The 12,787-nt window shown below is 46.9% G+C and overlaps 1 pseudogene; it reads left to right on the top strand.

Annotated features, from left to right (window-relative positions):
* The first annotated feature begins 1,606 nt into the window (after window positions 1-1,606).
* LOC131031690 (5S ribosomal RNA) lies at window positions 1,607-1,725 on the top strand (annotated as a pseudogene).
* Window positions 1,726-12,787: the final 11,062 nt, after the last annotated feature.

Genomic DNA, 12,787 nt, shown 5'->3' with positions numbered 1-12,787 from the left:
GTCGAGGTGGGTCATAGGTTAGGTGCTAGGATGGGTGAGTGCTAGGGTGCAAAGGTGTCAGGGTGGGTGCTAGGATGGGTCGATGCTAGGGTGAGTGGCAAGGTGGGTGCACAAGTGTCAAGGTGGGTGCTGAGGTGGGTGCCAAGTTGGGTTCCAAGGTGGGTGCTAGGGTGTGTGGGTCATAGGGTGTGTTCCAAGGTGTGTCACAACGTGGGTACCAAGATGGGTGTGCACCCACCCTGGCCAAGATGGGTGTGAGGGTGGGTACCAAGGCCGGTCACAGGCTGGGTGCTAGGATGGGTGGGTGCCAAGGTGGGCACCAGGGTGGGTGTGCACCCACCCTGGCCAAGGTGGGTCACGGGGTGGGTCCTAGGGTGGGTAACGGGGTTGGTACTAAGGTGCGTGCCAAGGTGGGTCATAGGGTGGGTACCAAGGTGGACACCAGGGTGGGTGTGCACCAACCCTAGCCAAGGTAGGTCACAGGGTGGTTGTCGGGGTGGGCGTCAAGGAGCCAAGGTGGGTGGCAAGTAGCCAAGTTGCATGCCAAGGTGGGTGTCGGGGTGGGTGCCAAGGATCCAAGGTGGGTGCCAAGGAACCAAGGTGGGTGTCTGGGTGGGTGCCGAGGTGGGAGCTAGAGTGGGTCCCAAGGTGAGTGCAAAGGTGGGTGCCAGGGTCAAGGTGAGTGCCAATGTGGGTTCCAAGGTGCCAGGGTTAGGGTGAGTGCCAATGTGGGTTCAAAGGTGCTAAGTTGGGTGCGAGGTTGGGTGCCAGGGTGGGTGGGTGCCAAGGTGTGCTAGGTGGAAGCCTGGGTGGGTCGACATCCCATGGGTGTCGAGTTTCGTGCTTGATGGGTGCTTCTTGTCAAGTTTTAGTTGTCGGGACTCATTTCGAGCCTTAGAGGTTGTTTCTTGTCTGGTTGCCCTGTCTTCGACCTGGGAACCCAATTTTGGTCCTCGGGTCCCATTTTTTTGGTCTCGCATCCCACTTTTGGCCTGTGGCCTTTTCGAGGTCGATTCTCATTTTGGGCATCAGAGCATGTTTCTTCTCCTAAAAACCAATATTTGTTTATTAAGTCTCGGAACACATTTTTGTTCTCATGGACCCATCATGGGTATTGGAACGCATTTGTGGTCCTTGGGTCCCATTTTGCATCCCGAAACTTGTTTTTGGTGATTGATCCCTATTTTGGGTGCCCAGCTTGCACCAAGTGCGCACCCAGGGCAAACCGAGCGCCTTGGTGCATCGGGGCAAGATCGAGCGTGCACCCGAGGCACCCCGAACATGCACCAAGGTGCACTTAGCCCACATGTGAGCATAGGTCATTACACCCGAGGTGGTGTGCGAGCACTGCGTTGCAGATGGGACACTGCGTGCACTTGGGCAGGTCGGATGCGCACACGGTGCCCCGTCTAGGTGCACGCACGTAGGCCGGGCCGGGTGCACAACCAACGCCCTAGCAAGGTGCGTGCACCCGGGCAGGGTTCACACTTGGCGAATGGGGTGCGCTCGGTGAGGGAGGGTGTGCACCTCGGTGGGGGTGGGTGGCCGGGGTGGATTCGCACGTGGGTTGCGGTTTGCTAAGTACACACTGCGACAAGCTCATAACTAGTGCGATCATACCAGCGTTAGTGCACCGGATCCCATCAAAACTCCACAGTTAAGCACGCTTGGGCCAGAGTAATACTGGGCTGGGTGACCTCTCGGGAAGTCCCAGTGTTGCACCCTTTTTTAGTTTTTCGTCGGGCGTCGCAATGCTATTTGAATTAACCTTTTGCCCATTTGCGTTCTCGTCAGGGCCAGGCCGAGCTGGGGTGCGGTGCCCGCACTATCACACACACGGGGGTGACACCGAGCGCGCACTCGAGGTGCCCCGAGCACACAAGCCATGGTGCAACCCGGGCATTGTGTGCGCACCCCGGTGCGCCCGAGGTGCTACGCGCGCACCCAGGTGAAATCGGTGTGCACCTCGGCCAGTGCGCGCTCGTTTGAGTCGCGCATGTTGGCCAAGGTGCACAGTGATGTTTCTTACTCTAAGGTTCCGCACCAGATGCCCGGGATAGGTGAGCGAAGCTGGGCGAGGCCGGGTGCGCGCCCGGGGCAGGTGCACACAGCTGGAGAGAGCTTTGGAGCTCACCAGAGGTGCGCACCTTGGAGTACACTTCGGAGTGCTCCTCGGTGCGCACCAATGATGCGCTCCATTCAAAAGTTTCTTGAAAAGGCAAAAAAAGTTGAGATTAGAGAATTTCCCACTTGAGAGATTGTCAAAAAAAATTAAAAAAATGAAGGAAACGTGAGTGCCAAGTTGTGCGTGCCCGGGTGCGCAGCCCAGCCAAGGTGTGCGCACCAAGGTGCCCACCCTAGCCAAGGTGCATGCAAGGTGCGCACCCAGGGAAAACCAGACAATTAACCCAACTTTCGACTTTGCGCTCACCTGCGCACCTAGGAGTGCACTTCGGAGCGCTCCTTGGTGCGCACCAATCTTGGGCATCTCAGAGCACACCATGGCGCCCACCAAGGTGCGCACCCAGGGCAAATTGAGCTTTGACTTCATGCGCACCTCGGAGTGCACCATGGCACCCACCAAGGTGTGCAGTCCAGCCAAGGTGTGCCGGAGCACAACGACAAGGGGCCTCGGTTCACAGGAGCCTAGGAAGAACATCCCGTACGGAACCTGTTACCCAAAAACCACTGCACTGTTGATGCTTGTGATAGTCATGCTATGAGAGAGTGCACCATGCACGCGACTAGGTAAGGCCACTCAAAGACATCCATTTCCCAGGCATATGCCCCATACGCACTTTTGGTGGTGCACCCCGCACAAACAATCCCGCCTCGACCAGCCTGAACAATTCCCCTCTCAAAGGAAGGCCTCAGCCTTAATCGCCCATGAAAAATAGCTCGACAAGGCATGAAGCACCCATGAGAGCCAGAGCATGATGATGCAGAGTCTCAGTTCACAGGAGCCTAGGAAGAATATCCCGTACGGAACCCTTTACCCGAAAACATTGGAACCGCCCATGCTTGCGACAGTCCTGCCGTTAGAGAATACACCATGCACGCGACCGAGTAAGGCCACTCAGAGACATCCATTTCCTAGGTATATGCCCCCTATGAACTTTTGGTGGTGCACCTCGCATGAACAGTCCCACCTCAACCCCATAAACAAGCTTTTTTGCCTCGAAGAGTTTGTTGGAGATGAAGAGCTTTTTTGCTACTCCCTAACGTGAGCTTGTCCTCATAGGCAATTCCGCTCTTATCCGATCACATTTGTGTGCCCGAATTTCAAAAGGCAACCTCCATGGGACATGGAAAAGACTCAAGAAGAGAGCTTGCTCATGGGAGAGAGAAGCCAAGGAGACCACAAGAGTGCTGAGAGTGGACAGTGCTGAATAGGCGGGAGAAGCTTGCACGTATAAATGGAGATATATATCCAATTGCAACAAAGGAATGTGCCAAAGATCGAGAACAATGGCAGAAATGCTAGTAACGTGCACTTTGGGACCAATGCATCATCGGAAGACAACCGCCAAACATCGAAAGAGTCGCGATGCTCCGCAACCTACGTGCAAAGCGGTCGCACACCAGGTAAGGGTGTGAGAGCCCCAAACATAGCTAGGTGAGGTGCTCACTTCGCTCTTTAATATCTCATTAATACTGCCAAGGAAATGGCACAAGCACACACACACAAGCATCCTCAGAAGAGGACAGTTTGAGTGACAGGTCAAATCCAAGAGTTCCGAAGACTACCTCTAGGAATAATTGGGAACAAGACCGATTACAAGTCATCGAGTCTGTTACTGGGTGAACACGAGATGCGCATAGGAAATCGATCAGCCCTCACAATGGCCCAAGGCCATAGATCGGACTGCTACGATTTACCCCAACAATCATCGTGCCACTCTTCACAGAGAGGTGATAGAGGCCAATGAGCCCGCGCATAGAAATCGAGGTGTAAAAAGGGCATTGAAGGTAGGAAGCCTAGACGAAAGAGGCTACGAGGTCACCTCGAAGCGGTCTAAGAATCGGGTGCACTTGGGGTGACTACCAATGCCAACCCCTTATCCCGCAGTGCGTCCGACACAGAGAAATTTCCAAGGTGGCCAAGCAGCCTCCCCGCATAGCAATCAGGGTGTGAGGTGATGGATGCAACATTGATAGCGATCGAGGTGTGAGGCGAAGGATGCAAAAGTGAGAGCCGAGGGATGTAGTAGAGATAGAAATTAGGGTGTGAGATGCAGTAGAGATAGCAATCAAGGTGTGCGGCGAAGGGTGCAGTGGGAAGGGCCTAGCAGCCAGATGCATGAAGTGATGGATGCAGTAGTGATGACAACCGGGCTATGAGGAGAGGAGGGCTATAGCCAAGAAAGTAATTAGGGCACGAGGCAAGGGATGCAGCAAGGATAGCAATCATGTTGTGAGGCAAGATTCCAAAGGCTAAATGTGAGAGGCTGCAGGGTCGACTCAGAGAGGTCTATGCATGTGAGAGGCTGCAAGCAAGGTCAACTCAGAGCGGTCTATGCATCAGTTTCGCTTGGGGTGACTACCAGTGCCAACCCCTTATCCCGTGATGTGTCTAACAAAGAGAATGTTCCAAGGTAGCCGAGGAGGTTACCGGCCGTGGGATAAAGTAGCGATAACAGATATAGTTCCAAGGCGGCCGAGAAGCCTCACCGCATAGGAATTGGGATGCGAGGCGAGGGATGCACCGGGAAGGCCCCGACGGCTAGATGGAAGAGGCTGTAGGGTCGTATTGGAATGGTCCAAGCATCGAGCGTGATTGGGGAGACTACCAGTGCCAACCCCTTATCCTGCAATGCGTCCAACATAGAGATAGTTCCGAGGTGGCCGAGGAGCCTCACCACATAGCAATCAGGATACAAGGTGAGGGATGTGGTTGGAAGTCCCCAACAGCTAGATGGAAGAGGCTGTAGGGCTGCCTCAGAATGGTCCGAGCATCGGATGTGCTTGGGGTGACTACCAGTGCCAACCCCTTATCCTACAATACGTCCGATATAGAGATAGTTCCGAGGTAGTCGAGGAGCCTCACCGCATAACAATCAAGGTGCTAGGCGATGGATGCAGCGAGAAGGCCCCAATAGCTAGATGGAAGAGGCTGCAGGGCCGCCTCGGAATGGTCCAACCATCAGACATGCTTGGGGTGCCTACCAATGCCAACCCCTTATCCCATGATGCATCTGATACACAGATAGTTTCAGGGTGCGAGGTGAGGGATGGGGCGAGAAATCCCCAATGGCTAGACAGAAGAGGCTTCAAGGCTGCCTCGGAATGGTCCGAGCATCGGACGCGCTTGGGGTGACTACTAGTGCCAACCCCTTATCCTGCGATGTGTCTGATACACAGATAGTTCCAAGGTGGCCGAGAAGCCTCACCGCATAGCAATCAGGGTGCGAGGCGAGGGATGCGGTGAGAAATCCCCAACAGCTAGATGGAAGAGGCTTCAGGGTCACCTTGGAATGGTCCAAGCAACAGACGCTTTTGGGGTGACTACCAGAGCCAACCCCTTATCTCGCGATGTGTCCTATACATAGATGATTCTGAGGCGGCCAAGGAGTCTCACCGCAAAGCAATCGGGGTGCGAGGCGAGGGATGCAATGAGAAGGCTCCAATGGCTAGACGGAAGAGGCATTAGGGCCACCTCGGAATGGTCCAAGCATCGGACGTGCTTGGGGTGACTACCAGTGCCAACCCCTTATCCTATGATGTGTCTGATACAAAGATAGTTCCGAGGCGGCTGAGGAGCCTCACCGCATAGCAATCGAGGGTGCCAAGTGAGGGATGCGGTGAGAAGGCCCCAACGGCTAGATAGAAGAGGCTTCAAGGCCACCTCGGAATGGTCCAAGCATCAGATGCACTTGGGGCGACTACCAGTGCCAACCCCTTATCCCGCAATGCGTCTGATATGAAGATAGTTCCAAGGTGGCCGAGGAGACTCACCTTATAGAAATCGGGGTGCAAGGTGGGGGATGCGACGAGATGGCCCCAATGGCTAGATGAAAGAGGCTGCAGAGCCGCCACAAAATAGTTGAAGCATCAGACGCACTTGGGGTGACTACTAGTGCCAACCCCTTATCCCGCGATGCGTCCGATACATAGATAGCTCTGAGGTGGCCGAGGAGCCTCACTGCATAGCAATCATGGTGTGAGGCGGGGGATGCAGTGAGATGGCCCCAAAGGCTAGATGGAAGAGGCTACAGGGCCTCCTCGGAATAGTCCAAGCATCGGACGCACTTGGGGCAACTACCAGTGCCAACCCCTTATCCTGCGATGCGTCTGATACACAGATAGTTCCAAGGTGGCCGAGGAGCCTCACCACATAGCAATCAGGGTGCGAGGTGAGGGATGCGGTGAGATGGCCCCAATGGCTAGATGGAAGAGGCTTTAGGTCCGCCTCGGAATGGTCCAAGCATCGAACGTGCTTGAGGCGACTACCAGTGCCAACCCCTTATCCCGTGATGCATCCAATACATAGATAGTTCCAAGGCGACTGAGGAGCCTCACAACATAGCAATCGGGGTGCGAGGTGAGGGATGCGGTGAGAAAGCCCCAATGGCTAGACGGAAGAGGCTTTAGGTCCGCCTCAGAATGGTCCAAGCATCGGACGTGCTTGGGGTGACTACCAGTGACAACCCCTTATCCCGCGATGCATCTGATACACAGATAGTTCCAAGGCGGCCGAGGAGCCTCACCGCATAGAAATCGGGGTGCGAGGTGAGGGATGCAGTGAGAAAGACCCAACGGCTAGACGGAAGAGGCTTCAGGTCCACCTCGGAATGGTCCAAGCATCGGACATGCTTGGGGCGACTACTAGTGACAACCCCTTATCCTGCGATGCATCCGATACAGAGATATGTCCAAGGTAGTCGAGGAACCTGTCGTGCCCAAACTTTAGGGCACAAAAACGGAACAACAAATTTTTTTTTGACGTCATGAACTCGCTATAAATCCTAATACATAACAACTGTATTTAAAGTTTTGTCTTAACTAGGATGTAAATAAACGTACTTACTAGGTTAAGTTAAATAACCAACTCGAGCGAGTGACTTGATTGGTGGAGATTAATTTGCATTGCGGATTAGTTAGCTAGCTCAATTACCTAAGACAAGTCGTCGCTAATTAAATCAAGGAATAATTGGTTATCTTAATGTATTAAGTCATTCCAGGTCATATAATGATATTGTTGATGATTATTTGATGCTCATATAAAATTTATTATACACATCCACCCGATGAGGGTTTTCGAATTACTACAGGTCATTTGCCCACTAAAACCGACAATAAACTAGGGTCAATTCTAATTTTCCTTAAAACCCTTGATTTTGTCAATTAATTTTCAATCCGACCAAAAACCGGCCTCAAGGGCTTAAGGTTCATAAATTTACAATTTCCTCCTTTTTTTTAAATTTTCCTAACGTCCAATTATTTGGGGGGGGTAAGTCCATTGATTAATTAAATATATATTGCTGGATTAAACGTATAGTTTATCCAACTATAGTAATCCTTTATTATTAACCCCCTTGAATTAATTAAAATTAAATTTCTAAAGAATGAGGACATATAATAATTCAAATATTAAATTAACCCCTATTATCAAAAGTCTAAAATTCCATAATAATTCAATTATTAAATTTGTCCCCAAATATATACATTAAAATCAGGGTTTAAAATTCCATAATATTTCAATTATAAACTTAACCCCAAATTATATACTAAAATCTAACTTTAAAATTCCAAGTTTAAATTCCTTATATATATATATATATATATATATATATATATATATATATATATATATATATATATATATATATATATATAAAATCACAGTATAAATTCTTATATACTAACCCTCATTGTGAAATTAAAAATCAAATTATAATACACCAATCTAAATCTCCCAAATATATATATATATATATATATATATATATATATATATATATATATATATATATATATATATATATATATATATATATATATATATATTATTAAAATGCTAACCCTAACCCGAAATTGGGTTAGGGTTGCATTTTTATATATATTACTCTTATTTTATTTTATTCATCATTTCATACCCTAACCCGAAATGGGTTAGGGTTTATTAAACCCCTTTATTTTATTGTTTGTCCCTTTTTTTTGGTTTGGAGATCGCAGGTACGGCGAAGCTAGGGCACGGTGGAGGGTTTCGCAAAGGGGGAAATGAGGGGAGGAGGCAGCGCGGGGCTCTCCCGGTCGCCACTGTGTTTATACACAGTGACGGCGGTGCCGTCCACTGTGTATAAGCACAGTGGCGGCCGCGGACCGTCCACTGTGCTTACACACAGTGGCGGCACCCTCCGTGCCGTCCACTATGGGTAAGCACAGTGGCGCGGCCCGAGCACCGCCCACTGTGTTTACACACAGTGGCTCGGCATTCCCGTGCCGTCCACTGTGGGTAAACACAGTGGCGCGGCCCGAGAGCCGTCCACTGTGTTTACACACAGTGGTTCGGCCAGCATTATTATTACTAAAGTTTTTTTTGTTTTTATTTAAGTATTTCGTGGGGGCATAATTTTATGTGATGTGTTTTTTTTTTTTAAATATCAAATGTATATTATGTATATTATATATATATATATATATATATATAATATGCACAATATCATTTATGAATATGAGGATATTTTCTTCTACAGGCATCCACAGAGCATGACTTTAGATTGCAGAATATATATATATATGATTAAAGGGTTTATTCTGCATTATATTTTATATGTTTGAAACAGAGATGCACAAGTTCAAAATGCATCCTTTATTTTGTTGTTACAGGGGTATGCACATACAGGAAACTTATATATATATATATATATATATATTTTATATATATATATAGGTATATATTTTTGATATATATACTTATATACATATAGAAATATATATGACTAAATGTTGAAGTAATAGGGTTAAAACCCTTATATTGATTTGGGATTTTCAACTATTTACATTCTGTTTTTAGTCTTCTTTCAGCGTTTAGAATAGGTCTGTTTTCTTCTCCCTTTTATTTAACTATCTACAGAAATAAAACAATTCTGGTTCTCCTCTTTTTTTTTTTTAAACAGTCATAAAATTTATAGAATTTAAACTATGCAAGTAAATAATAACCCTACTGCATTTCTTTTTCTTTCTATAACATTTGCAGTAAATAAACTAGTAAATAGTAAATAAGGAATCCTAACGCATTTTTCTGTTTCTTTTCTTTAATATTGCAGTAAATAAACATGTTACAGACCAGATTTAAATGTAGTCTACTACAACACAATAGGCATCAAACATAAAATTAAATTTACATTGTTTTTCCAGAATGATAATTACAATAGCCCATATATAAAAATGGGTAAATAATCCAAACAGTCATCTTTCTCTAATTTTTACACAGTAAATAAAGAGTACATTAATTTAAACAGAAACAGAATCATTTTAAGCCCTATATTTACATATGCACTTTCTCTTCCCTTTTTTTTTTTTGCTACAATTCACAAGGTTACAATTTCTTTCTGCTTTTCTGCATTTAAATAAAAATCAGAGATCTGAATAGAAGTCTGCAACACAAAATCTGCAACTCCTAGTCTTTTTCCCAAACCACCTGCAAGTAAAATTTAGGACTGTGACCATGGGATGCTCACCTCCCAGCCTAGGCTTACCAGAAGCCACCCCCGAGCTAGGAGAATCAAGACCTAGACGGGTTACAACCAAGCAATACAACACAACAATAGGGCAAACACACAACACATACTCTTTCCCATCCCAAGCTACACTATCACCACACTTGTGGTGATCAATCTACGGGTGGAAGTGGACCAAGTACCATTGGGGAGACTGCAGCCAAAATATAACACAAGCCACCTCATGGCAACACAAAATACTCAACAGAATTCATCCCAACCACCTTATGCCCCCCAAAGGCTCAAAGCCATTTCTCTCCCCTTATGACCCCCAAATGCATACACAAGGCTATGCAGCAAGGGTCACAAAGGACACCCTTGAGATCACTCTCCTTAAGGAGAGCCTCTCACCCAAGGCTGTCATGCTTCTTCCACCCCAAGATCATCCTACTCTCCCAAGGGTAGAAGATCTTGGACACTCCCAAAGCAAGAAACACAAAACAGAAAAAAAAACATAGAAAAGAACTACACATTATTTTCTTCAACAACATTATACATACACACTTTCTTTACAAGCATTTCTTTCTTTCAACAAAACAACATAACTAACCTAAACAACATAAACAAGATGAGATAAAAACCAACCTTATTCTGCCAATAGGTATGCTAAATTTAGTTGGAGATGAGCTGCCCAATCCACACAACTTTCTGCAATTCCCTAGCCCCCAAATTCCTCTATTCCTAAAACTGGTTTTTTTTTTTTTTCTTCCAAGTTTTTCCAAAAATCTCCAAGGATGGAGAGTGGGTGATTAACTCACTAAGCTTCCATTCTTAGCCTAAGAAGGCCTCTCTCACTCCTTCCAACCTCTTGGATAGAGTGAGTGATCTCCCATTGGGTTGGTCTTCCCTAGGTCTTACACACTCCCTAACCTAGGTGCCTAGAGAAGGGAAATGGAATGGGGAAGAGGGATTACTATCTCCAAGAAGGTTCTCCTACCAAGGAGGGCACTCCTATAGATGGAATTCGTCCATCTTGGGAAAACCACTTTTTTGGGTGGTTAAACAAGTCCTAAGGGAAAGACACATGGCCAATTTTGGCCTTCACCCATAGGTACCCCATGAGGCCTAATAGAAAAGCTCTAAAATTGACTCTAGGAGTTGATTTGACCTTCAGAAAGTCCACTTGAAGTTAACCTACGGGTCAACTCTGAGTTGACCTTCCTTGTGGCTCTCTAACCTAGATTTCTTGGTTCCTTCAAGGATAATTAGGGGATATAACAATTAACAAAAATAAAACTTTCAAAAAAGTGACATGACAAATTGCCAACTCAACATACTACATAGGTGTCAAGTGACACTACAAAATAATTCCACATCACAATAAACACATGGCAATTGTCCCTTAAACAATTTAATCAATCCAATACATACAAATTACACTCATGCAACATTTTACATTTATGAATAAAATACAGTACATATGGGGTGTTGTCTCTCCAAATAGACAACCCCTGGTTTTACTAACGCACATTGGCCTAGGCTTGATTCTCCCTAATATTTCCATGGTCACATGGATATTTTCCTGCACATCTCAATTTAAACATTAGTACTTCCCAAATAGCCTCATATAATATATAATCACAAAATCAGAATACAATACATTCATTCTGCAAGGACTTGACATTATAAATTACGATTTGTCACAAATCAAAACAATTTCCTCATAATCCTCAAAATTTGATCCATCTACAATATATGCAAACATTTTCCTAACATTATATCAAATCCTGAAATTCAGATAATAACCTGCATCATCACAACATTACCCTAATCTAGAATCATATAATATTCTATAATCCACAAGGCATAGAAATGAAGCATCCACATATATCAATGTTACCAAAATCGCGGAATCATGAAAAGTTCTATATCCATAGTGTGTCAAAACTAGCATCCAAAATAGTTCCAAAATGAAAATAACTGAAGAGATAGGATGGGTCGGGGTAGGGCCTCACAGAGCCTCACTGCACAACAATTAGGGTGTGAGGCGAGGGATGTGGCGAGAAAGACCCAATGGCTAGATGAAAGAGGCTTCAGGGCTACCTCGGAATGGTCCAAGCATTGGACGCGCTTGGGGTGACTACCAGTGACAACCCCTTATCCCGTGATGCATCTGATACACAGATAGTTCCAAGGCTGCCGAGGAGCCTCACCACATAGCAATCAGGGTGCGAGGTGAGGGATGCGGCGAGAAGGCCCCAACAGCTAGACGAAAGAGGCTGCAACACCACCTCAGAATGGTCCAAGCATCAGACGTGTTTGGGGCAACTACCAGTGCCAACCCCTTATCCCGCGATGCATCTGATACAAAGATAGTTCCAAGGTGGCCGAGGAGCCTCACCGCATAGCAATTGGGGTGCGAGGTGAGGGATTCAGTGAGAAGGCCCCAACGGCTAGATAGAAGAGCCTTCAGGGCCACCTCAGAATGGTCCAAGCATCCGACAAGCTTGGGGAGGCTATCGTTGCCAACCCCTTATCCCGCGATGCGTTCGATACACAGATAGTTCTGAGGTGGCCGAGGAGCCTCACCGCATAGCAATCAGGTTGCGAGGTAGATTATTGGGAAGGGAACCCCCTGGGATGCGGCTCAAGTAATGCCCAAAGGGACTGGAATGCGGAATCACATCGAGAGACCCAAGTGCTATACGAGGGCTCAAATTGAATTATCAATTTGGCCAGGACATGGATGCATTGGAATGACTACCTTTGCCGAACCACTCTTGCAATTGCATCCATACCGAAACCAATAGGCATTTCTGTTAGAGCCCTTGCATAGCATTCAAGAGTCTCGCATGCCCCTCTAAATTGACCAATGCTGGCGCTCAATGAAAATCTAAGCACTACCATCATTTGAGCATGAGCATTGGTCAAGTTAGAGGGGCACGGGGGAGAATGCTCCAGTCAACACCTCCCCTATATAAGTTATTTGTCCGATTCTCGCACAACCGTAGTCTGCCTCATCGAATTGAACAACGGTCCTAGATTTTGACTTCCGTTCCATAGAGACCCAAAAGCTAGATGGAGGCTTGCAAGAAAGAGAGTCGGCACATAGCAATCGGGTTTCT

The sequence above is a fragment of the Cryptomeria japonica genome, chromosome 2 (genome assembly GCF_030272615.1).
Source record: "Cryptomeria japonica chromosome 2, Sugi_1.0, whole genome shotgun sequence".
Classification (NCBI taxonomy): domain Eukaryota; kingdom Viridiplantae; phylum Streptophyta; class Pinopsida; order Cupressales; family Cupressaceae; genus Cryptomeria; species Cryptomeria japonica.
Note: the sequence above shows the minus strand (reverse complement) of the source record. Positions and strands in the feature narration are given on the sequence as shown.